This window comes from Styela clava, chromosome 13, assembly GCF_964204865.1.
Source record: "Styela clava chromosome 13, kaStyClav1.hap1.2, whole genome shotgun sequence".
Lineage (NCBI taxonomy): Eukaryota > Metazoa > Chordata > Ascidiacea > Stolidobranchia > Styelidae > Styela > Styela clava.
In genome coordinates, this window is record NC_135262.1 from 10,847,055 (window position 1) to 10,870,778 (window position 23,724).

At 35.5% G+C, this 23,724-nt stretch overlaps 1 long non-coding RNA gene across 1 annotated transcript in view; it reads left to right on the forward strand.

The window, feature by feature from the left end:
- LOC144431179 (uncharacterized) overlaps positions 1 to 17,186 on the forward strand; it is a 48,312-nt gene extending 31,126 nt beyond the window's left edge. The window contains exon 3 of the long non-coding RNA XR_013479853.1: positions 17,138 to 17,186. This is a non-coding gene — a long non-coding RNA (uncharacterized LOC144431179). The remainder of the gene's footprint in view (positions 1 to 17,137) is intronic.
- Positions 17,187 to 23,724: the final 6,538 nt, after the last annotated feature.

Sequence of the window (23,724 nt, forward strand, 5' to 3'; positions counted from 1 at the left end):
TTTAATAATAAAGCTTTTTTAGTAGTATGCTCTATCCATATTTTCCTATCTGTGTTTGTCATAATCATTAATTTCTCTTCTTTTTTTAAGATATTTTCAACAGGAACCAGGATATCGTGACACCGACAAAAGAAGAAAATTATTAATAAGTCTTGCCATGGCATTTTGTTTTTAATATTTTCTCTGTTAGAGATAGATTTAGACCCATTCCCGCCATTAGGAATAATAGGGTTTTTATTAGGCTTAGATATTTTTAATGTTATTCTATCTTCTCAGGCACAGAACTACGAAAGGACTGGGAAAATCAGGAAAAGACGGATGCAAGAGAAATCTATAGATTACATGTAAATATTTTACGAATTTTATTAGGCTTAGATATTGTTAATATTATCTTAGCTTCTCAGGCACAGAGTTTTGAAGGCACTGGAGCAATTGAAAAAAGACGGAATTAGAGACAAATCTGAAATTCCGGTAAGTATGTTACAAGTGTTTCATTAGTCAGGCTCACGCCTATCTAGTGTTCATTTTGATTTTAGTTTGATATAATATTTTTTGATTATATTAATACTGATACAGTAATGGACGAAGTAATATATTCATTGCTGATGTTGAATATTTATTATTAAAGCTTTTTTAGTATTAGGCTCTATCCATATTTGCCTATTTTATTTGTCTCAATCATTATTTTTGCTTCTATTTTTGAGGTATTTTCTACAGGAAACAGAATGTCGTGACACCGACCAAAGAAGAAAAGTATTAACAGGGCTGCCATGGCTTTTTTGTTTTTGATATTTTCTCTGTTAGAGATAGATTTAGACCCATTCCCACCGTTAGAAATACCCGCCATTAGGATTAATAGGATTTTTATTAGACTTTGATATTTTTAATGGTATTCTAGATTCTCAGACAAAGAATTATGAAGGCAATTGGGAAATTAGGAAAAGACTGATACAAGGAAACAATAAAGAAAATAGGAAAAGACTGATACAAGAAAAATCTACAAATTGAATGTAAATATTCTTACAAATTTTATTAGGCTTAGATATTGTTAATGTTATCTTAGCCTCCCAGGCACAGAATTTTGAAGGCACTGGAGAAATTGAAAAAAGACGGAATCAGATACAAATCTGAAGTTCCGGTAAGTATGTTACAAATGTTTCATTAGTCAGGCTTACTCCTATCTAGTGTTCATTTTGATTTTAGTTTGATATAGTAATTTTTAGATTATATTAATACTAATACAGTAATGGACGAAGTATTATATTCATTGCTGATATTAAATATTTAATAATAAAACATTTTTAGTAATATGCTCTATCCATATTTTCCTATCTGTGTTTGTCATAATCATTAATTTCTCTTCTATTTTTAAGATATTTTCAACAGGAACCAGGATATCGTGACACCGACAAAAGAAGAAAAGTATTAACAAGTCTTTATATTTTCTCTGTTAGAGATTTAGAGTTAGAGATTTAGACCCATTCCCGCCATTAGGAATAATAGAGTTTTTATTAGGCTTAGATATTTTTAATGTTATTCTAGCTTCTCAGTCACAGAACTACGAAGGGATTGGGAAAATCAGGAAAAGACGGATGCAAGGGAAATCTACAAATTACATGTAAATATTTTACGAATTTTATTAGGCTTAGATATTGTTAATATTACCTTAGCTTCTCAGGCACAGAATTTCGAAGGCACTGGAGCAATTGAAAAAAGACGGAATTAGAGACAAATCTGAAATTCCGGTAAGTATGTTACAAGTGTTTCATTAGTCAGGCTCACTCCTATCTAGTGTTCATTTTGATTTTAGTTTGATATAATATTTTTTTTGAATATTTTGATACTGATACAGTAATCGACGAAGTATTATATTCACTGCTGATATTGAATATTTATTATTAAAGCTTTTTTAGTAATACGCTCTATCCATATTTGCCTATTTTATTTGTTCTAATCATTATTTTCGCTTCTATTTTTGAGGTATTTTCAACAGGAAACAGAATGTCGTGACACCGACCAAAGAAGAAAAGTATTAACAGGGCTGCCATGGCTTTTTTGTTTTTGATATTTTCTCTGTTATGATAGATTTAGACCCATTCCCACCGTTAGAAATACCGGCCTTAGGATTAATAGGGTTTTTATTAAGCTTAAATATTTTTAATGATATTCTAGATTCTCAGGCAAAGAATTATGAAGGCAATTGGGAAATTAGGAAAAGACTGATACAAAGAAACAATGAAGAAAATAGGAAAATACTGATATAAGGAAAATCTACAAATTGAATGTAAATAATCTTACGAATTTTGTTAGACTTAGATATTGTTAATGTTATCTCAGCTTCACAGGCACAAAATTTTGAAGACACTGGAGAAATTTAAAAAAGATGGAACCAGAGACAAATCTAAAATATTGCTAAATATGTTACATGTGTTTCATTAGGCAGGATTACTCTTTCCATCTGGTGTTTATTTTGATTTTAGTTCGATATATTATTTTCTGATTATATTAATACTGATACAATAATGTACGAAGTATTATGTTTATTGCTGATATTGAATATTTATTAATAATTAACAAAGCTTTTTTAGTAATATGCTGTATCTATATATTCCTATCTGTGTTTGTCATAATCATTTATTTTTCTTCTATTTGTAAGATATTCTCAACAGGAACCAGGATGTCGTGACACCGACAAAAGAAGAAAAGTATTATCAGATCTTGCCATGGCTTTTTTGTTTTTAATATTTTATTTGGTATAGTTAGATTCAGACCCATTCCCGCCATTAGGATTTATAGGGTTTTATCAGGCTTAAGATATTTTTAATGGTATTCTAGATTCTCAGGCAAAGAACTATGGAGGGGCTGGGAAAACTATGAAAAGACGGATGCAAGGAAAATCTACAAATTACATGTAAATATTTTTACAAATTCAATTAGCCTTAGATATTTTTAATGATAGGAAGTTCAATTAAGTGAATTTTATTAATAATTTCGATTCCATAGAATATTTTTATTAAATGTTTTTGTTTTCAGAAGATTACTTACCGAGAAATAAAAACAGCCGAACAAGATCTGTAAAGACAATCACGATGAGGTATAATATAATGCATTAATGACTGGGTTTTTTATAATTTTGTCAAGCCACTATTTGTGGGATTCAACGTTTTGAGTGTCCACTGTGGTTTTATTGTTATAATCCGTTTGGAATTTATATATGGGCATAGGGCGTTTCAGATTTTTCTGAAGCGCGATAGGACCCCATCAACAAGTCCTAACGAGTGGGAAAACCGACACCCCTTGGGTCCACATGGAAGCTCGGAATTATATTTTGACATTTTAGAAAATAATTTTTTTGTTAATTATTAAAAAATCCAATGTTACTATATGCAATGAATATATATTACTTATCTGTATAATAAAATAAATTTATTTGCTTTGATTGATTCTGACTGTCTTGTTTCATTCCGTTTCGAAATGGCAGAGCTAGTCTACAGTTAAAGTGATAATCACCAAAAGAAATGCAGTTAGAGGCCCCCAAGAAACTTCATACATGGGTGGTGAGCATGGTCAGTTTTACTTTGCAACTTTATGCATGGATGAGCATAGTCAGTCTACCTTGCAACTTCGATTGGCAGTTTTGCAGTTTTGTCGGTTTTACTTCATGCATGGGTGAGCGTAGTCAGTTTTACTTTGTAGCTTCATGCGTGGGTGAGCGTAGTCAGCTTTACTTGGTAACATCATACATGAGTGAGCATAGTCTCATGAGTGAGCAAGTCAGTTTTACTTTGTAGCTTCATGCGTGGGTGAGCGTAGTCAGCTTTACTTGGTAACATCATACATGAGTGAGCATAGTCGCATGAGTGAGCAAGTCAGTTTTACTTTGTAACTTCATGCATGGATGAGCATATTCAGTTTTGTTTTGTAACTTCATGTGTGGGTGAACGTAATCAGTTTTACTTTGTAACATCATACATGAGTGAGCATAGTCGCATGATTGAGCAAATCAGTTTTACTTTGTAACGTCATGCGGTAAGCGTAGTCAGTTGTACTTTGTAACTCCATGCATGGAAGAGCGTAGTCAGCTTTACTGTGTAACGTCATGCGGTAAGCGTAGTCAGTTGTACTTTGTAACTCCATGCATGAGTGAGCATAGTCAGTTTTACTTTATAACGTCATGCATGGGTAAGCATAGTCAGTTTTACTGTGTAACGTCATGCATTGGTAAGCGTAGTCAGTTGTACTTTGTTTCGCCATGCATGGGTGAGCGTAGTCAGTTTTACTGTGTAACGTCATGCATGGGTAAGCGTAGTCAGTTGTACTTTGTAACTCCATGCATGGGTGAGCGTAGTCAGTTTTACTTTGTAACGTCATGCATGAGTGAGCATAGTCAGTTTTACTGTGTAACGTCATGCATGGGTAAGCGTAGTCAGTTGTACTTTGTTTCTCCATGCATGGGTGAGCGTAGTCAGTTTTACTGTGTAACGTCATGCATGGGTAAGCGTAGTCAGTTGTACTTTGTAACTCCATGCATGGGTGAGCGTAGTCAGCTTTACTTTGTAACGTCATGCATGAGTGAGCATAATCAGTTTTACTTTGTAACCCCGTGCGTGGGTGAGCGTAATCAGTTTTACTTTGTAACATCATGCATGAGTGAGCTTAGTTGGTTGTACTTTGGAACGTCATCCATGCATGCATGAGTGAGCATAATCAGTTTTGTTTTGTGACGTCATGCATGGGTGAGCGTAGTCAGTTTTACTTTGTAACGTCATGAATGGGTGAGCTTAGTCAGTTTTACTTTTTAATTTTATGCATGGGTGAGTGTAGTCAGTTTTACTTTGTAACGTCCTGCATGAGTGACCGTAGTCAGTTCACATTTGTAAGGTTATTTCATGAGTGAGCATAGTCAGTTTTACTCCGTAACGTCATGCATGAGTGAGCGTAGTCAGTTTTACTTTGTAATGTTATGCATGAATGCACGTATTCACTTTACTTTGTAAGGTCATGCATAGAGAATTTTCTTTCCAGGTTCACTTTGGTCAAGATCTTGCTATTTAAACCAAAAACGTGACAATTTATACCAGCCAATCCTTAGTTTCGTCACGCAGTTTTGTACATATATGTTAAGCTAATTCAACAGTGTGTCAATATGTTATGTATAATATAAGCGACTTAGTATTTATGATGAGGCTCTACAAGACGCCTATAACGTGTTGGGCGGTGACACTTCGGGCTATTAACTTCCTTTGATGTATCACAACTTTGAATATGTAAATGTGATGAATGAAACGACGAAATTGTGAAGTGATAAAACAAAATGATTCCGGTGTCGTAGATATAGACGTGTAAATAATTCTTGCAATGTAGATGTCCAGTTAAATATATGGTAATGTTGAGGGTTGCTAAGATTTAAGGCAAACCCAACAGGCAGGTTATTAACATACTTTATTCAAAAATATGCAAACAATAGCAACATTAAACAAGAGAACTGTGCTCAAATATATGGACACGTTAACCAGAGCGAAGCAGTATTGCGTAGAAATAATTTACAGAATCAAACCGGAAAGCCAGTGTTCCCATGGATAAAATAATACAGCGAAATTTTAGACGAAATATCAGATTTCATGCGAAATTTAAAAATAAATAAAGGTAATAGCCTTCTGGCAAAAAAATCAATCTTGACTCACTGAAAATTTCAAAGCAATTGGTCCAGTATTCGAAGAGAAAAGCGATTTTTTAAAAATGATGGAGACAAATAGTAACAATAACAACATAATATTGAAACGATCGTTATGTCGACTAAACGTGTCCAATTATACAAAACAAATCAAACCTCATCATTTAACTTGAAAAGAAAAACAAGCAAACATATCCGCTCAATGCGGCAAGTAAATTAGCACTACTCAACGGCAAACTTTTAACACTAAATAAATAGTAAACAGCCGACTGGCAATGATTCGAAATAATAAATAAACAAGAATAAGAGAAAAGCCTGATGAGGGGTTTTGTTTACGCCGACATGCCTATTCCTGCCCACGGACAGATGGTGAAATTGTTTTAAAAAGGAAGTAATTTGTAAGCGGTCAACCATATAAGAAAGCTCAATGACCGATATCTCCTAAAATAAACACGGTCAAACAAATAAAACAAAGAAACTTTGTCCATAACATGTTACGTCGAGATGCTAATCAATTAATTTAAGTCTCTGTTTAATTAAGATAGGTATTTAACCCGATGTCAGTCATTCAAAACTTGCACAAGGTTTTAAAATGCCAGCTCAAGCCCCATAAACGGCGCTCCAGAAGTGTGTGTACAAATATGGAGGTAACTAATTTTGTTGGCCCACTTTACATCAAGGACTGAAACCTACTACAGTAAGGAGTATATTTATTTAATTGGCCAACACAGGCAGTCCGATTTCAAAATATAACAAAAATAAGGAAAATCTGAGTAAAGTTATGAGTAAAGTTACCCAAACTCAGTTCACATACTACGGGAATATTTATCCTATAAACTTATGGCAATGTGTAGAAATATGAACCAGCTTGCAATATAATTTACAAATACCAGAATAATAATGAACGTGAAAGACTAACATTTTTCCACCCATGTTTGTTTTTTCCCTAGACGTGGGCTTTGTCACAATATTCAAACATAGGTGAAGCAAGTATTTGCCTGAAGCAGCGGGTTAAGATTTTTTGCAATCTTGTAATTTTCATGGCATACGACGCATCTGTTATTGAAGCTGACGTTTGCTATATGTGCCCAAATTGTGCGGTACTCTCCCCCCGTGTCTATTTGATACAGCAAACAGGAGATTTTAATACAACGATGACTTGTAATATCTTGTCACAATGGAATTGTTTGTCGGTCAATGGTACAGAACAGTCACTCTAAACTGCATGGTCAGCGAGAGTCACTTTGCTGTCACCGATTTTGACAGACCGATCTTGATGGGCGACGTACCAACAGTTGAAAGGGTGGATTGGTCTTCTTGTAGAAGAGCTTTTCTTACTTGAAATTTTTTTAATTACTGTGACGTTTCCAGTTGGTTTTGATGAATTTGGCAGTTTTGTTGAGCTGGGCAATTTTTGCTGCCCAAACATACTTCTATAAAAATGCAATGCACGATCTGCATTGCGCTGATAACAATATTGCCATATCATCTCTATTGTACATATTGAATTATGTCCAGGTACGTTTTAATAATACTCCTACACCCCCCTCTTTGAAGTCCCAGATGAGCGATTTCATAAAAAATACAAAAAGGGTAGGATTTGGGTCAAGTACATGCTCCCTTGGCCCAAATAGAAATAGCTACTCTGACTTTAAGTTTACTGGTGATGCGGTTTATTAGTTTTCTATATTCAACTTATTATTTAGTATACTTGCGTGATTAACATACAGATCTTCCGTACAACGGAAATTTTTATATTAATTTATGGCATCATATTACAATTACATGAACATCTTTGTTATGACGTCTAAATTAATTTCCTTTAGAAAACCATATGACGTCACTAGGATTTTTCACATTGTTGGAAATACATGATACTAATTACATTAACTGGCTTAACTTATTTCCAACTATCCATAATCAAATGAATTTTGGTAACACCTAGTAAATTGTGAGCTATTTTGGACGAATCCCCCTCGAAAAAATACATTACCTGAAAATCAGAAGTTGAACGCTGCACAGTTGAAATTCAGATTAAAATCTATTCTAACGAAATGTTGCATATTTGAAAGCTCTGTTACTTTTCAGCGGCTGTATTCTTAATTAACAAATGGGATACAACTTGTTATTGAAACTCGTGGAAATGTAGGAATTAGGACAACTTTCTATACCGCAAGTCTAAGTCGCTCATGCCGATACCAAGTTATTTTGTTTTTCACTTTCATTCCCTTTGTTCTCAAGTTTGAATTACATGATTAAGCAAACTCACGGTCATCAGAACACGAAACCTTACATTCGATGGAAAAGGAAAAATTTATTGCCTTTCTAGACCGTGCTATTTCATTTATATCTGCGGGAACTTGAGTTTTCATAACCGCCGATTCTGCTTCCCGTTCCCGAAATGGTAACTATATTTGATTAAAAAATGGTTAATTAATCAGGTGAAGGTTCGATTTAAAACAAGGGCTTGTTTTGAATCAATTTGCTTTATTGAAATACCCCTTGCATAGCCGTGAAACCGCATAAGCTGCCGGAATTATATTTTTGAAAATGTAAGTAAAAATTCTTGTATTGTATCTTTGTAAGTTTGTATCTATACCAAAGTCATACGATTTTAACAGGAATATTTATCCGAGATACCAGAGCGACGTTTCGAGTAAGAAAAATCATAAAACTTATTTAATCAAGGGCAGCCATCGGCAAAACGAGTGCGGTATGATAATGAAGAATATACTTACATCGGCGGCAACCTGATTTATTAAACGACGAGACAGGCTATGCTAATTGCAAGACCCCTCTGATGCAATGATGTCAAAAAAACTAATCTGTTATGACCCCATAATAAGGATTTCGAGTTTCTGTATCGACTTTTTTCTCATAAAATAAACGCATTATTACGGTTAAAATTGTTCGGTTAATTTATGCTTATTTATGTTGTTGAGGTTATACAAAATTATACAACCTCATTTATTTGGTCGTATTTCAATTTTGGTTCTCGTCACAGGGTCGTTCTCGTAATGTCTTATCTGTTGCGTCTCTTTGCGCCAACCACGTTTGTGGACGCCTTGAACTCAAGCTTGAGAAGGCATGTGTGGGCCATCATCGATAGTTGTGGCGTTTCAAAGAATTTATTGTGAACGGTAAGCGCTTGGCATGTTTTTACATCCATTTTTCCTGAACCTATTCAATACAAAAAAAGGGACTCCCGAAGTATGTGAACCACGATGGCGGACAACAGAACGTAGTATGTGTACCAGGTTGGGGTAAGCCATAATTTCAGGTACAACTACTACGGAAGTCACTTGGCTAGTCGTCGAACTAAATAGAATAATAGTAATAGAACTAAAAAAGGGAAAATTGGAATAAAGTTACTCCCTAACCTGCTACACAGACTACGTTCTGGTGTCCGCGGCTGCAAAGTTGATATGGATCTGGTATGATAAGTAGTATTTGTTGTTTCACTATCGCTCCCAGTAGCAAAAAAGGAAAGCTTCCCATGTGCCAAGTTTGCGCTAAAATTCTTTCAAACCACGCAATGATACCCGCAAAGCCAACGACAAATATATTATCAAAAAGACACCAGCAAATTTCTCATTATTAATTGGATTGTATTATTTTGCACCGCCTACTTTTGGCGTAATCGCATTCTTTTGTTCGTGTTTTTTGTTCATGATATTTTTGGTTAATTTTGAAGATCTGCCGGTCCGCGAAATTTGTTTTGGAATTTTACCGGTCCGCAAACTGAAAAAGGTTGAGAACCACTGATATAGAGAACTTGCACGGGTCACGTGACTTTGTTTACTGGACGGCAAAAAAACAAAAACGTCCATTTGGCTCCTGTCAGTTGCAAGTCGGATTATACGTTTCCGTTTCGTTTGGCTGTTGAAAATGGTTATTTCGTATTTTTCCGTTGGCTGTACGTATAGTACTATAGACAACGAAATGGATCTTCAGTTATATTCCACTGTTTTCAAAAGATCCGGAACGTGGTGGAATGTGGATATCATCTATTGGCAGGACTGCTTGGTGTCAAGTCCAGAAGTCATCTCGCTTGTGTTTCACTGTTTGCAGACAGCACTTCGTTGGTGGTGAGTGATAATGTGCCATTATCAATTTCTTTAAATATTCATAAGCTCCCTCATTTCAATGGAAAGCAGATGACAAACTATTGCTATTGGTAGGCCTAGGCGTAAGCCTACTTGCAGACTTGACTTGTGTAAGGAATTAATCATCAATTGCCATAAGGTATTGTTCCCCTAGTTAGCAGGAAATCTATTATTAAGTGTGAAAGGTTGAATAGATAACTGAAGTTCAACACCAGTGGTCACGCAAAAAAAAAATAACCAGAGTTCAATTGAATTCGCCATCTAGGAATACGCACGCCACCGCATCTCTGATCACCCTGGTAGTTTCACAATCCAATGCGGGGATAGTTATGTGCGAGAGGATTGCAGCTCTCCTCTCATTGAGGGTGGTTCACACAACCGCTGATCGGTTACGAACATCTCCCACCATCTAAGTCCATACTTCTGAAAACAAATAATTGGCTAACTAATCCCAACATAGAATGGTAATCGTACGAGAGACTGTGGTTCGCCATATGTTGTTGCACCTGGTAAAAAAGATATGCTACCCGGAATGAAATTCATTTACGACTAGTGTTTGTGGTGGTACATGGACATAAATTTCACACCACTTGATTGTTAGATTCTATGAACAATTATTACAAAGCTAGTGCAGGATCATGATATCGAATGAATCTGTATCCATTATCTCACAGATATGGGTGCGACCATGGAATAGATGGATGGCAAAGTATAAGTTGCAACAAGACCACAGTGGCACATGACCTCAGCTTGCGTGACTTGATAATACATCCTCAGTATCCATTTATTAATGCTTATCGTAATGACAAAGTAACTTGTGATTACTGTGGATTGGTGGAGATAAAGTGTCCATTGTGCTTGAACGAAAGCAACTTCAATACGACCCTATTAATTTTTGTTTTGTTTTGATGGGTCTGGTAGTAAAGGTTTCAGTCTAAAGTTGGACACCGATACTACAACCAAATACAGTTGCCGATGAAACTTAGCGAGGCGTAATATTCCGACTTTGTGATCTGAAAGAAAATTCTGATGGGTAGCCGGCTAGCCGCAATCTTTTGTTTAAAGAATATTATGAGATATGATTAAGAGTCTGAACTTTTATTTGAGAGGGGTGTAACTCAAGCTGATTTGCAAATGGTATTCATGGTACCAAATGTATCACACACTTTACAGTAATTATAAATTATATTTGAAAAATAGAGCACATTAAAAATGTATTTTCAAAAAACAATTGGTTTTATTTGCAGATACCAGGTTTATATTGAGATTGGCCATTTTAATGCTAAATTTTCCTTAGTCAAAAGGCACACTTGATTCGCAAAGATTTGTGAATGCGCACAGTACACCAATTTGTCTAATGTTTTGATTCCATAGGCAGGAGGTTGTGGATCGGTGCAGCTCAGGATGGGATATTTTTGCTCATAAATGCATATTACGTGTTTCCCATGAATCCATCGTGCTCAGATTCGACTGTTTTCAAGGTCTGAGGGCTCCAACTGCTTAATTTTATCGGTACACAAGAGAACTTTCAATGTGGCATGCATGGGTCAGTTGGAGTCACTAACATCAAGATATCTATAAGCAAGGATAAGATAACCTGGAAGTAACATGCCATAATTTAGAGTAAAAAATGTATCTGCCTCTATAGCCCTTTCAAATGGAAGATATGATGCCTTAGGGGTAATTTCTATCAAATATTTTTACAGTGTTATGGTTCTAGTGAAAAAGGGTATATATAGGCGGCTTCTTTTAAAGTGTGGTAGGTCTAGTCGAAAGACACATTAAATGTTTATGCTAACAACTGCAAAGTGATATTGCAACGCATACAAGGTAACAGAATTTGTTGAAATGGTCCTGCCTTTTGCCTTTTTTTAAAATCCACCTTTTTCTAAATATTCTTTTCCTCTCTGGGGATGGCGAAAATTCAAATATTGATGGTACATAAGCAGCTGATAATGGGTTATCTATCCTTTTTCCTGAAAAGAAATTAAACACTAATCATCATTTGACAGTGCCAAGTTTGTGTATCAGACCGGTAAAAGATTACCTACTAACTAACGAAACAATCAGACAACACCTTCTGACCATTAATGAAGATTTCCTTCCAATTTAAAACGCAAATATGCCTACCAATGTCGGTAGTTTTTAGGATAGGATTTATCTGGTGAGGGAGGATTGCAAGGTGCAACATCGTACGATTATCATTCTATGTCGGGATTAGTTAGCCAGTTATTTTTTTCAGAAGCACGGACTTGATGGTGGGGGGCGGTCGTAATCGACCAGCGGTCGTGTGAACCACCCTCAGTGGGAAGAGAACTGCAACCCTCTACGCCTAGCCCAGGCCTACCAATAACAGTAGTTTGTCATCTGCTTTCCATTGAAATGAGGGAGCTTATAGTATTTACAGAAATTGATAACGGCACATTATCACTCACCATCAACGAAGTGCTGTCCGCAAACAGTGAAACACAAGCGAGATGACTTCTATACTTGACACCAAGCAGTCCTGCCAATAGATGATATCCACATTGCGCGACATTCCGGATCTTTTGAAAACAGTGAAATATAACAGAAGATCCATTTCGTTGTCTATAGTACTATACGTACAGCCAACGGAATAATACGAAATAACCATTTTCAACAGCCAAACAAAATGGAAACGTATAATCCGACTTGCAACAGACTGGAGCCAAATGGACGTTTTTTTTTTGTCGTCCAGTAGACAAAGTAACGTGACCCGTTCAAGTTCTCTATAAGTTGAGTGAAAAAGCGGGTGTGAAGTAGAGATGTACCGATACCACTTTTGTCGCCGATACCGATAACGATCCGATACCAGCTAAAAAAGCCTATACCGATACGCCGATATTCGGAAACGACCGATATTCCGATACCGATATTCCGATACTATGTAATTATTACCTCAATTGTGCAGGGCAGACGGTTTAAAACAATGGTCTTTGAGCATTTTTAATAGTGCACATTATTTCGGATCAAAAAAGAGAAATGTCACATAATAAGAAGTAGATGTTTGGGATCCAAATGCGTTAATTGATTCAGATGCATTGAGCACTTGCGCTAGTAATCTCAGTGGTTTATTAGAAAACTAGTAGGATTTGGCTACTGTTGGTGGTGAAAAAAAAAAGGTTTAGCGTACTTATCGTATGAAACTGATACATTGAGTAACGTGCGTAGGCTTTTGTGCCAATATAACGTCGTATTTTAAATTTTACACATCGGAACATCCACTAATATTCGATTGATATGATTCTCCATAATTACCATGTAATATTAAAAATTTTAATATAAAAATTCGGTAGCGAAAATACCCAAATTGATTGACCCAGTTAGACTGATAAAGGGCTTAAAACAGGTCAACGGGTGTGGGAACAGAACGTGCAATGGCTCATAGATCATGATCTATCCAAACAAAAAATAATTTTCAAGATTAGTATTCTAACCTATTTTTTTAAAACATTCTGAATGATACTAGAAGCTAAATATATATATCGGAAATATCGGTCTAAATTTAGCCGATACCGATACACTCCGGATACCGAAAAATTGGCAGATATCGCCGATACAGGTACATCGCTACATCTCTAGTGTGAAGGCCAAATACTAATAAAAAATATAATGCATTTTTTTAGACACGAAAGATGGCATTATGCCTCAAAAACGTTGGTAGCTTGAGTCAATCTTCAAAATCGGATAAGGGCGTTTGTCCATTGTTTTATAGAAATAGAGATACCATATGACTCAGCGACATATTGAGATTGTCTAGAAAATACGTAATGGCTATGAGATGACACCCAAGATAACAACCAATTTTCTCAATTCACTGTGTATCCATTGTGTTGTTTTGCGTGCTTTTTTGTTTAGGGGAAATCAAAATAAACTTATATATATTTATAAGCAAAAAATTTTAAGCAAATACATTTGCCACAAACAGTACTTGAAATTCAAACATGCCTTGATATTATATTTATTTAAGTACACTTATCTTCTTATTTCCACTCATTAGTAAAACTGAGTTACATTTTATTAGTCAATTATGAATGAAGATGTCGTTCACGCAAATATTAACTTAAACCTTCTAGGTTTGTCATAAATAGCTAAGATATCTCGTGATCACAAGCAGAAAGCATCGCAAAACGCTATCACCGAAAAGTACGTGCAACCCAGCGTACGATATATGTGGCAATATGTGTTCTCGATGTATTGTATTGAAAAAACTTATGTGTGACAGTCATTGACAGATCCAATAAAACGTGTATCTACTATCTACGCGAAGCTACACGCGGCTGTTTTATGAGCTGCTTAAACGTGTAAACTTGTATATCTGCTATAAACTACAGATCTTTTTGTATAATTAGTACGCTGGGTAATGGTCCCATAATATACAAATGTTTCAGAGGACCTTCGTCGAACCCATGGAAAAGCTTCATCGAACCCCAGGGGTTCGATCGTACCCAAGTTGAGAAACACTGGTCTAATCTCTGGTTTACTGTTACTAAATTTATAGAACATCTCAGGTTGAACTGATGCGGCATTAATTACCTTTACAGATTGAAACGATGTCACAGTAAAAATAAAACGAAAAACGCCGTAAATTTTGTCTTAAGAGCCCCGCGACAGGTAAAACATGCCACATACACTAAAGATGAAACGCACTAAATCGTGCGTGCGATGTACCTTTCTATTCATTCTGAAATTACGTCGAGGCCGCACGTCATCTTTCCCCGGATTCTGATGAAATATAAGATAATTAAACAATGTAAAGTACCGTACTAGATTATGGTCAATCAGTTTTCCATTCTATCATAAATGCATTCCTTGAAATTCTATTGCAGATTGTCTATTGGAATTTTTGTGGTGCGCCCATTTCCTTGGTGCCCTGAGCACGTGCTTATTTTGCTTGAATCGGTAATCCAGTACTGCATCTAATACCGAATTTTTGAAATGTTAAATATCACGCTACAGTTTAGCTGCGGTCGTTTAACGTCAAAAAAACGTTTCGATGATTATCAAGGCATTCCAAGAACGGATTCGCGAAAACCCTTGTAAATCCCTCTACCACATGCGCAAGAACCCGCCAAACAAATATTTCATCCGTAACTGATAAACGAAGTATCCTAACTTGACTAAATTTCTAGAAGAATACCAGCCATTCTGACCTATGCTATATGGAAAGCGGACCGCGTTATATTTCTAGGCTGTGAACTATCATAAACATGACGACAAAGAGCTTGATTTCATTTTTTTATTTATTCCATAATAATTTGACATCAACCAATTACATTTCGATTTAATCTTCAGAATAGTTGGTGTTGTTTAGATATTAGTAGACCAGAATTTGGGCACGACTCCTACAAGAAAGGCTGAAAGGCACGTTATCAATGGAAATACGGAGATAGATAATACAGTAAAAAGCTGTCAACGCACACACATGTAGCATGATCAATGAGGTATTCAACGAATCCAAGAATATAATAACAGATTATTCGAAATTATCATATTTTCACCAAAATTAGTTTTTCTTCCATCTGCATTCGTGTGCTGCAATACAAAAGTTGTTCTTTATCAGAAGTATAAATATGGAGGTAACTAATTTTGTTGCCCACATTAGATCAAGGACTGAAACCTACGGTAAGGGGTATATTTACTTGGCCAACACAGGCAGTTCGATTTCAAAATATAACAAAAATAAGGAAAATCTGAATAAAGTTATTGCTTATTAACGCTAACCCAGTTCACATACTACGTGAATATTTATCCTATAAACTTATGGCAATGTGCCGAATAGGAACCAGCTTGCAGTTTTATTTACAATTACCAGAATAATAATGAACGTGAAAGACTTCTAACATATTTCCACCCATGTTTGTTTTTTGCCTAGACATGGGCCTTTGTCACAATATTCAAACATAGGTGAAGCAAGTATTTGCCTGAAGCAGCGGGCTAAGATTTTTTTGCAATTTTGTAATTTTCATGGCATACGACGCATCTGTTATTGAAGCTGACGTTTGCTATCTGTGCCCAAATCGAGATTTTAATACAACGATGACTTGTAATATCTTCTCACAATGGAATTGTTTGTCGGACAATGGTACAGAACAGTCACTCTAAACTTCATGGTCAGCGAAAGTAATTTTGCTGTCACCGATTTTGACAGACGGATCTTGATGGGCGACGTACCAACAGTTGAAAAAATGGATTGGTCTTCTTGTACAAGAGATTTTCTCTTGTAATTACTGTCACGTTTCCAGTTGGTTTTGATAATTTTGGCAGTTTTGTAAAGCTGGGCGATTTATGCTGCTCAAACATACTTCCATAAAAAGCCACGATATGCATTGCGCTGATAACAATATTGCCATATCATCTCTATTGTACATATTAAATATTGCCCAGATACGTTTTAATAATACTCCTACACTCCTCTCTTTGAAGTCCCAGATGAGCGATTTCATAAAAAATAAAAAAAGGGTAGAATTTGGGTCAAGTCCCTGCTCTCTTGGCACAAATAGAAATAGCTACTCTGACTTCAAGTTTACAGGTAATGCGTTTTATTAGTTTTCTATATTCAATTTATTATTTAGTATACTTGCGTGATTAACATACAGATCTTCCGTACAACGGGAATTTTTATATTAATTTATGACATCATATTACATGAACATCTTTGATATGACCCCAAAATTAATTTCACTAAGAAAACCATATGACGTCACTATGATTTTTCGCATTGTTGGAAATACATGATACTAATTACATTAACTGGCGTAACTTATTTCAAACTATCCATAATCAAATGAATTATGATAACCTCTAGTACATTGTGAGCTATTTTCACAGAGATATACAAATATAGAGTGTGCTTCTCTCTCGTTTTCGCGGGATCGTTTGAAGCCTCTCTCGTTTTGACGATATGCTTCCAAATTTTCCGATGCGCGCAATGCATTTCTTAAGGGATTTTACAGAAATTAATTATTTGCGTCGATTTTTTTGCATATTCGCATGTTCTTGATTCGTTTCTCACTATATATCAAACGCTAATATACCCCAGCTTAGCATCTTTAAGGAAAAGTTTTAAAAAATAGAAAGTCATATATTTGACAAAATGCCGAAACTTATGCCTTTTTAATAAGACAAACTAAGCACTGTTGCAAACTATCGCCATAACAAAAAGGCGATATGCAATACTATTGTATAAAATATACCAAGTAACCCATTAGTAAACGGGAGAAATCTAATGGAAATCCTATGTTATGATCTGATTTATTCAATACTTGTACATTACTTTCTATTGTGACCACTTGTAACACAAACATTTGTATACCTTATGTGTTTATTCTTACAGTTGAATCTCATGCGAATAGCAACACAAAGATCTTAATTGCATCAGATTATTTAACATATATTCTTGCTGTTGATTGTAATAAATTTGAAGGTAATTTTTGAAGTGTAACAATTACAGGGAACAAATTAGTTTTTACTTTGCGTTTAATTAAAATTGAGTAGAAATATTATATTTCAAGTCCCCGTTTCGAGAAACATCAAATGCGTTAAATGAGACAAAAAAAAACATAGTAGCATTGTGTTTCCAGAGCAATCAGACACGCACAAAATAACAGATGTCATAATCTAATAAAATGAAATAAAATCCAAATTATGTAAAATTTGATACCAAAACGGATACCTTGGTGTACTTAGTTTTGATCAGTTCTTACCCATATTCACTATAGTATTTATTTTCATATTACAACGTTAATTACAACATAGTCTCAAATTTTCCAGGGATTCGATGGATCGGAGTGTTTACACCAACACCATATCCAACAGCGGAAGATCTTCTTGGCGTCAGAAATACTTTGATTGATTTGAATGTGACATCGCCTCTAAATTTTTCTCAATGCCACGGCCGAAAATTGGATTGTTTGACGCATATTATATCCACTCATCATATTATAGAACGATATAGCAAATAAATATTCAGACACATAACAAAAAAATATTCACCTATTTCACTGTTTGTTTGATAGACAATGTTTGGAATACTTGCTTTATTTACTATCGGATCTCTCTATCAATCTCTCTTTCACTCTATTTCAAAGGCGGGGTATTACGAAAAATGTATTTGGAGAAATTGATTCTATATAATTGTTTAGAACGTGGTGCCTAACGTTTCCACAAAGTTTCCACGATGAAGGAATTTTCGAGGACCGCTTAAGTCAGTGGTTCTTTAACTTTGTGAGCCTGCCGAACCCCTACGCTATTTTGCAAGCTTCTGTCGAACCCCAAAAAGCGCAACCTGAACTTATTGAGGGTAAGTCGATTTTGTACACATTTATAGAAAATTTGACCGTCTTCAATTGATAAAATATGAATTCGTTGCCTTATAGATTGTTTTTGCGAGTTAAATTTGAAGGAAATGCTTTGTCAAGAGAGTATCAACCACCGAAAAAAAAACTGGCTGCTCTATTGGTTGTAGCAGAATAAATTGCAACAAACAGTAAACTTCAAATATTCATTAGATTTATTAGTTATACTTCTGCTGCTGTTTTTCGGTAACCAATTGAGAGATACGTGGCTTCAATTCAAAAGGGGCAATTCTCACGCCATTCTCGCATTGGAGTCACGTTCAGCTGAGCAGGTAAAGCCATACTGCAAATAGTCATCAGACCAAGTTCTTTTCTTGGATGACATATTTAACAAAAAAAATCCTCGGAATTCCAAAGAGTTTTTGTAGTAAAGAAACGTTGAACAAATCTGAAAATTGTGGTGCAATCTCAGATACCAGTACGCCGGGTCGAAATGACTTGGAAGTAATTTGTGATATTTTTTATAGCTTGCCAATTGACTACTCTCGAAAACATTCCATCTGGAGATTTAGATGACAGATACCAGACTGAAGAAGGTATCTATCCAGAAAAGTTAAATATAATTTGATCATATTTGCAATTGGGTATTAAAGAGTTTCCCAAAATTGCCGCACCCCATTACGAAGGGCAAGTGTTCTCATAATTACTTATTGAAGTATTCCATTAGTTTAGCATGTATACTTCATACATCAAATACGTTCATAAATACTTGCCTGAGACCAGTCTACATTCTCTTTTGGTGTCTTGGTGTCAAACCACATTTGTCATAAATGAACGAGGTTGGATGGCTATGGACATCTATAACCACAGCAATGCACGCTGTTAGAAATAGGCTGCATGTCAACATAATGCAGTTTATACAACCTTCTTCCAGCAATATTTTCAGAATTATATCGTCAGATGTAAGTCATTCCATATAGATATCAGACGTGATAGGAAATGACGTTTCCAGAGATACTACATGATTTCTACAGCTTTGTTTAAAATTCTCTTCCATGTACTGTTATATATCTGCACATTTTCTAGGTGAACCTCACAGTTGTAAAGCTTTAGGTTTTTGCAAAAAAAAAACGGCAGAATAAATTCAGAAAATAAAAATCACTCTGAAATTAACGCCTTCCGAAATCAAAATTTTAGAAAAGTTACAGTAAGGAATATCGATCACGACATTCTTCATTCCATCATATTATATGATACTACGTTTCAAAATCATTACTGAAAGAATACTATTTGACTGTTTTATTATGCTTTGCAATAAATAACCAGAAATAAGAAATGTTTATAAAATTAAACGAAACCATGCAGTAAAACGAAATTCGGCATCTTTTCATTATTATGGCGGTATGCGACTGGCACGGATATAAAACCTATAGTTACACCGTGGAAAATTCTGTTGCATTTCTGATGCTAATTTTACTTCAAGCATATTTATGTTTGCTCATTTGTTCAACTAAAGCTGATTCATCACGAGTTTATTAAAATTTGTGATAAAGGCATAAAAGCTTTCAAAGTTCATATATATATCCTGAATTGAGTTAAGTAAATATTTGTGTGAAATACATACTCTTGACATATCAAAAGTTATATATGTATTGCAAAAAAACAATTCGTAGCATGAATTGGTGAGAGATATCACAAAGTGTGGTTCAAAGCATTGTCAAAATAGTACCGGGCCCTTTTCTCTCCCTTGTATCCGAATAACGAAAGGAAATATATATAAGAAATCCGCTTTGAACAAATACATGAATCGCCGTGGTGAGTTACGCGCCAAAATAATTCGTGTCCCAATGGTATGATTGTCACCTCATGTGAATACCGTAATCATTTGCTCCAAGATATATATATATTCTATAATCTATATGGTAACAGTTAGAATAGTGGGACATTTGGTATATGTGAGACAAATGCCCTAAAATGGCACAAATTAGAAACGGCATTTGTAGACACCGTAGGCTACCGGTACTGTGTCATTGTTAGTCATTGTATCTTCGTACCCATCTTTGGACATTGCTCTTTTAGAATGGAATAAATGAAAAATACTTTTTTAGAAATAAAACGAAGACTTCTGCATATTTCAGAGAAAAACGGTGTTTTTCACTCTTGTTCAATCTGACCAATTTGTTTCTCTGTGGAACTAGAGAAGAGTGGAATTCTATCAAACAAAAGCTGAACGCTAAGACACGAGACCGGTGGCAAATAAATCCATTAAAACCGTTTTTCCTGCTTTTACTAGCTATGATACACCAGGGACTCTATTGAGCCCATTTCCCTTTGAGTCACCAATCGTTTTTAGATGTTCTTACACCGTGCATAATATACTTTCTTTATTTTCTATCAGCTCTCTCTATCTGTATTTTTGTCTATTTAAAAGGTAAACAAAAATTAACATTTACATAAAATCGGCTTAGTTTTCATGGCATTATTTGTAGGGTTTGAATCAGCAGAAATCAATTACAGCCACTGAACCGAGCTGACCTTAGATGACGCTGGAAGCAGAGTCCGATCCATCGCACAAACATGTGTATCATAATGATGCACAACCTGAACCATAACCTGTTACAATACTATATTCAGGTTGTGCGCAATCTTGGTGCACAAACTACGCAAGCACCAAATTTACTGGGAAATAAAATCAATAACTTTTAGGTATTTGTTGAGCCAAGCTCTGGGTCGCGACCCATATACAGTATATGGAAATACTGTCGAAATATTCGCGTAAAATAAAGAGTACTATTTCAAAATACCCGTTTTTGTTGCAATTAACAATACAAGCCTGCTAATACAGTCGCCAGTGGTTCAAGTGGATATACACCCGGTGAAGAACAGTCAATTATTTGTTAGCGAGAATTGTTATGCAGCGGGATGATCACGACTACGCAGTGAAAGATAATGATATCACGAGAACAAGAATGAGAAAATTGCTACATTATATAGTATATCCCTGGGGAAAAATGTAGTTCATCCTTATGTTCCATGCCAATGCTTTTCAAACTACCAAAGACTCTCAACACTTTTGCTTCTTCTCTTCTATAAAAATACATTTTTAATATATATTCGCATTTCCATCTATTTGTTCGTGCTCCCAGATAACCGATCAGTGGCCTCCAAGGACGACGGGGTTCCCTTTTAAGAAACCCTGTCATAAACTAAAAGAGGCGACCGTGCTTCTCTTGCCTGTTGTCATGCTATTCCTGGAATTCAGCTACAACAAAAATTTGACAAAAACGGATTTTTAAATTTTATGATTTTATTAATATTCGGGTGGTAAAATGCCAAGTTATTCCAACAACATGATCATGTTTTGCAATTTACAATCAATGTTTTGTATGTAATTTTGTTTGACAGAGCCCCAAGAGCTCTAACTACAAATATCAAAAATGTGAGGCCAAAAAAGTCACACTACAACATTGTCAAATATGCTGTATTTACGATAGATTTTAGGTGTTTGTTTCGGAAGTTTAATAACAGACTTAATTGTGGTTGTTGGGGATGTTTTAAAAAAAGGTTACGTGAAAAAAAGTTTTCACAAAATGTCAAGGCTTGATAGTAGTAGAGTAGTAGAAAAGATACTCCCAGGTTTTTTTTTTCATTTGATAACCACGCCACAGAACTTCCCCGATAAGTATACGCAGCTATTGCGAGAGGCAGAAATGCCAAGATGGGATTTCATCGCATTGCAAATCAATATTAGCAATTCTTATATATATTCGCGCATTCCCATCTGAACAGCGTGGAAAAGATTATACCCATCTACACACTTTAAGAACTATGTCAGATGAGGGTCTTATTATCGAATATCAGTAAAGGAATAGTGCAATGGGAAAAGACATATAAGGCGGAACTTTCAGTAGTATGCAATCAAATAATCTTATTGTAGAATATATATTTAAAAACATTTCGTCACGCCAACTGCAGTCCGAAACTTTTTGTCTCTGGCTGAGGTTAGATACCAATTGGCACTCATGTAAACTGGTAAGACTGTAAGAGGCACGCGATGGAGCAGATACTAAGAGTATCTATCCCCCAGCTGTCATTTGAGTGAGTACTGCTGTTTTTATTGCAGATGTTACTGATCTTTTCGTATTAAAGATTTACTGGCATCACCGATTTAAGGATGTTGGAAACCAACACGCAATATTACAAAACTTACTTTCAACACGCGGTTTGAATGAATGAAAAAGCTTAAACTAGTATTCTTTAGAACAGCATACAAATTCTATGGAATGAAATCATACACAAGAGCTCGTCAAAAACATATAGCTCAATAATCAAGTGAAATTTGATGCATGTGCGCAAAACTGTGCGCGTTACTACGTACAACCGAAGCACGCAGGAAAATGTGTGTGATGTACTAGTATTCAAAACGTTTGACTCAACTATGTTGGCATAACAGGTGCACATCTCGGTTTTGCATACGCATACCTTCTATCTCCACAAGGATATATTAATTTTATCAAAGTCAATGCAGCACTGAAAAGTTGCGGTTCTTCCAAAAGAAAACACGTTACACATCTTTAGATACCAGTGGATGGTTTTACATGGCCTTGTTCGGAGTGAAAGACGAGGTCAAATATTCCAATCCAATTCCACTAATAAAATATTCCCCAAGTCCCTAAGCTTAAACTAGGAAAACCAAATGCGCGTGGCAACGCAAATGTAGTTCGAAGAGCGCAATAGAAAGTGGCTAGATGCTGTCGATGGATCTTGGCTTGTATTAGCGAAAGAAACTACCATTTATTCTACTAAAATTTATTGTAAGGAGATTCAATGTTACTATGTATGCAAAACTAAACCATGTAGTTATGAAATAGTTTTTTTTAACAAAAAGGCGCTCCTGAAGTATATGTACCAAGATGGCGCACAACCTGAACATTGTATATTTACCAGGTTCGGGTTCAGGATGTGCGTCATCTTGGACCGAATACTTTAAATCCTAAAATTGTACAAATGTCTACACATGCCGCGCACCGCGCACAGTCTGTCTCCAACATCATGATTATATAACATATATATTCTAGAATCTAGAGCAATGGTTCTAAACCTTTTTTCATTCGTGGCACATTTTCGCTGCACAATAATTCTGTGGCCCACTAAATTTTTCATGCTGGTGAAAAATTTCACAAAAAACACAAAAAATTTTCTGCAATAATTGACAATTTCACTTTAATAATAATTAGGTGGAAATTACAACCCTGTAGCAAAAAAACAGCATCATCCGTTGCTACTACCATCAAATTTAACTAAATTCATCAGCAACTCTAGCAATTTTTAAGAGGTCTGTGGCCCACATTTAAATGTTCCTGCGGACCAGTGGCCGTGGCCCACTGGTTGAGAACCAGTGTTCTAGAGCAGGGGTCCGCAACTACGGGGTCGCGACCCAAGTTTGGGTTGCGGAGCCCTCCGCTCTGGGTCGCGAAACAATTTAAATTTTCCATAAATATGAGAATCACGTCTGTGCAGGGTATTTATGTATAACAATTTTATAAATATCTGATTATATTTATGAATGTTTCCCCTAGTATACACTTCCTTATTTACTGCCGTAACATTGGCCAATCAACATAAG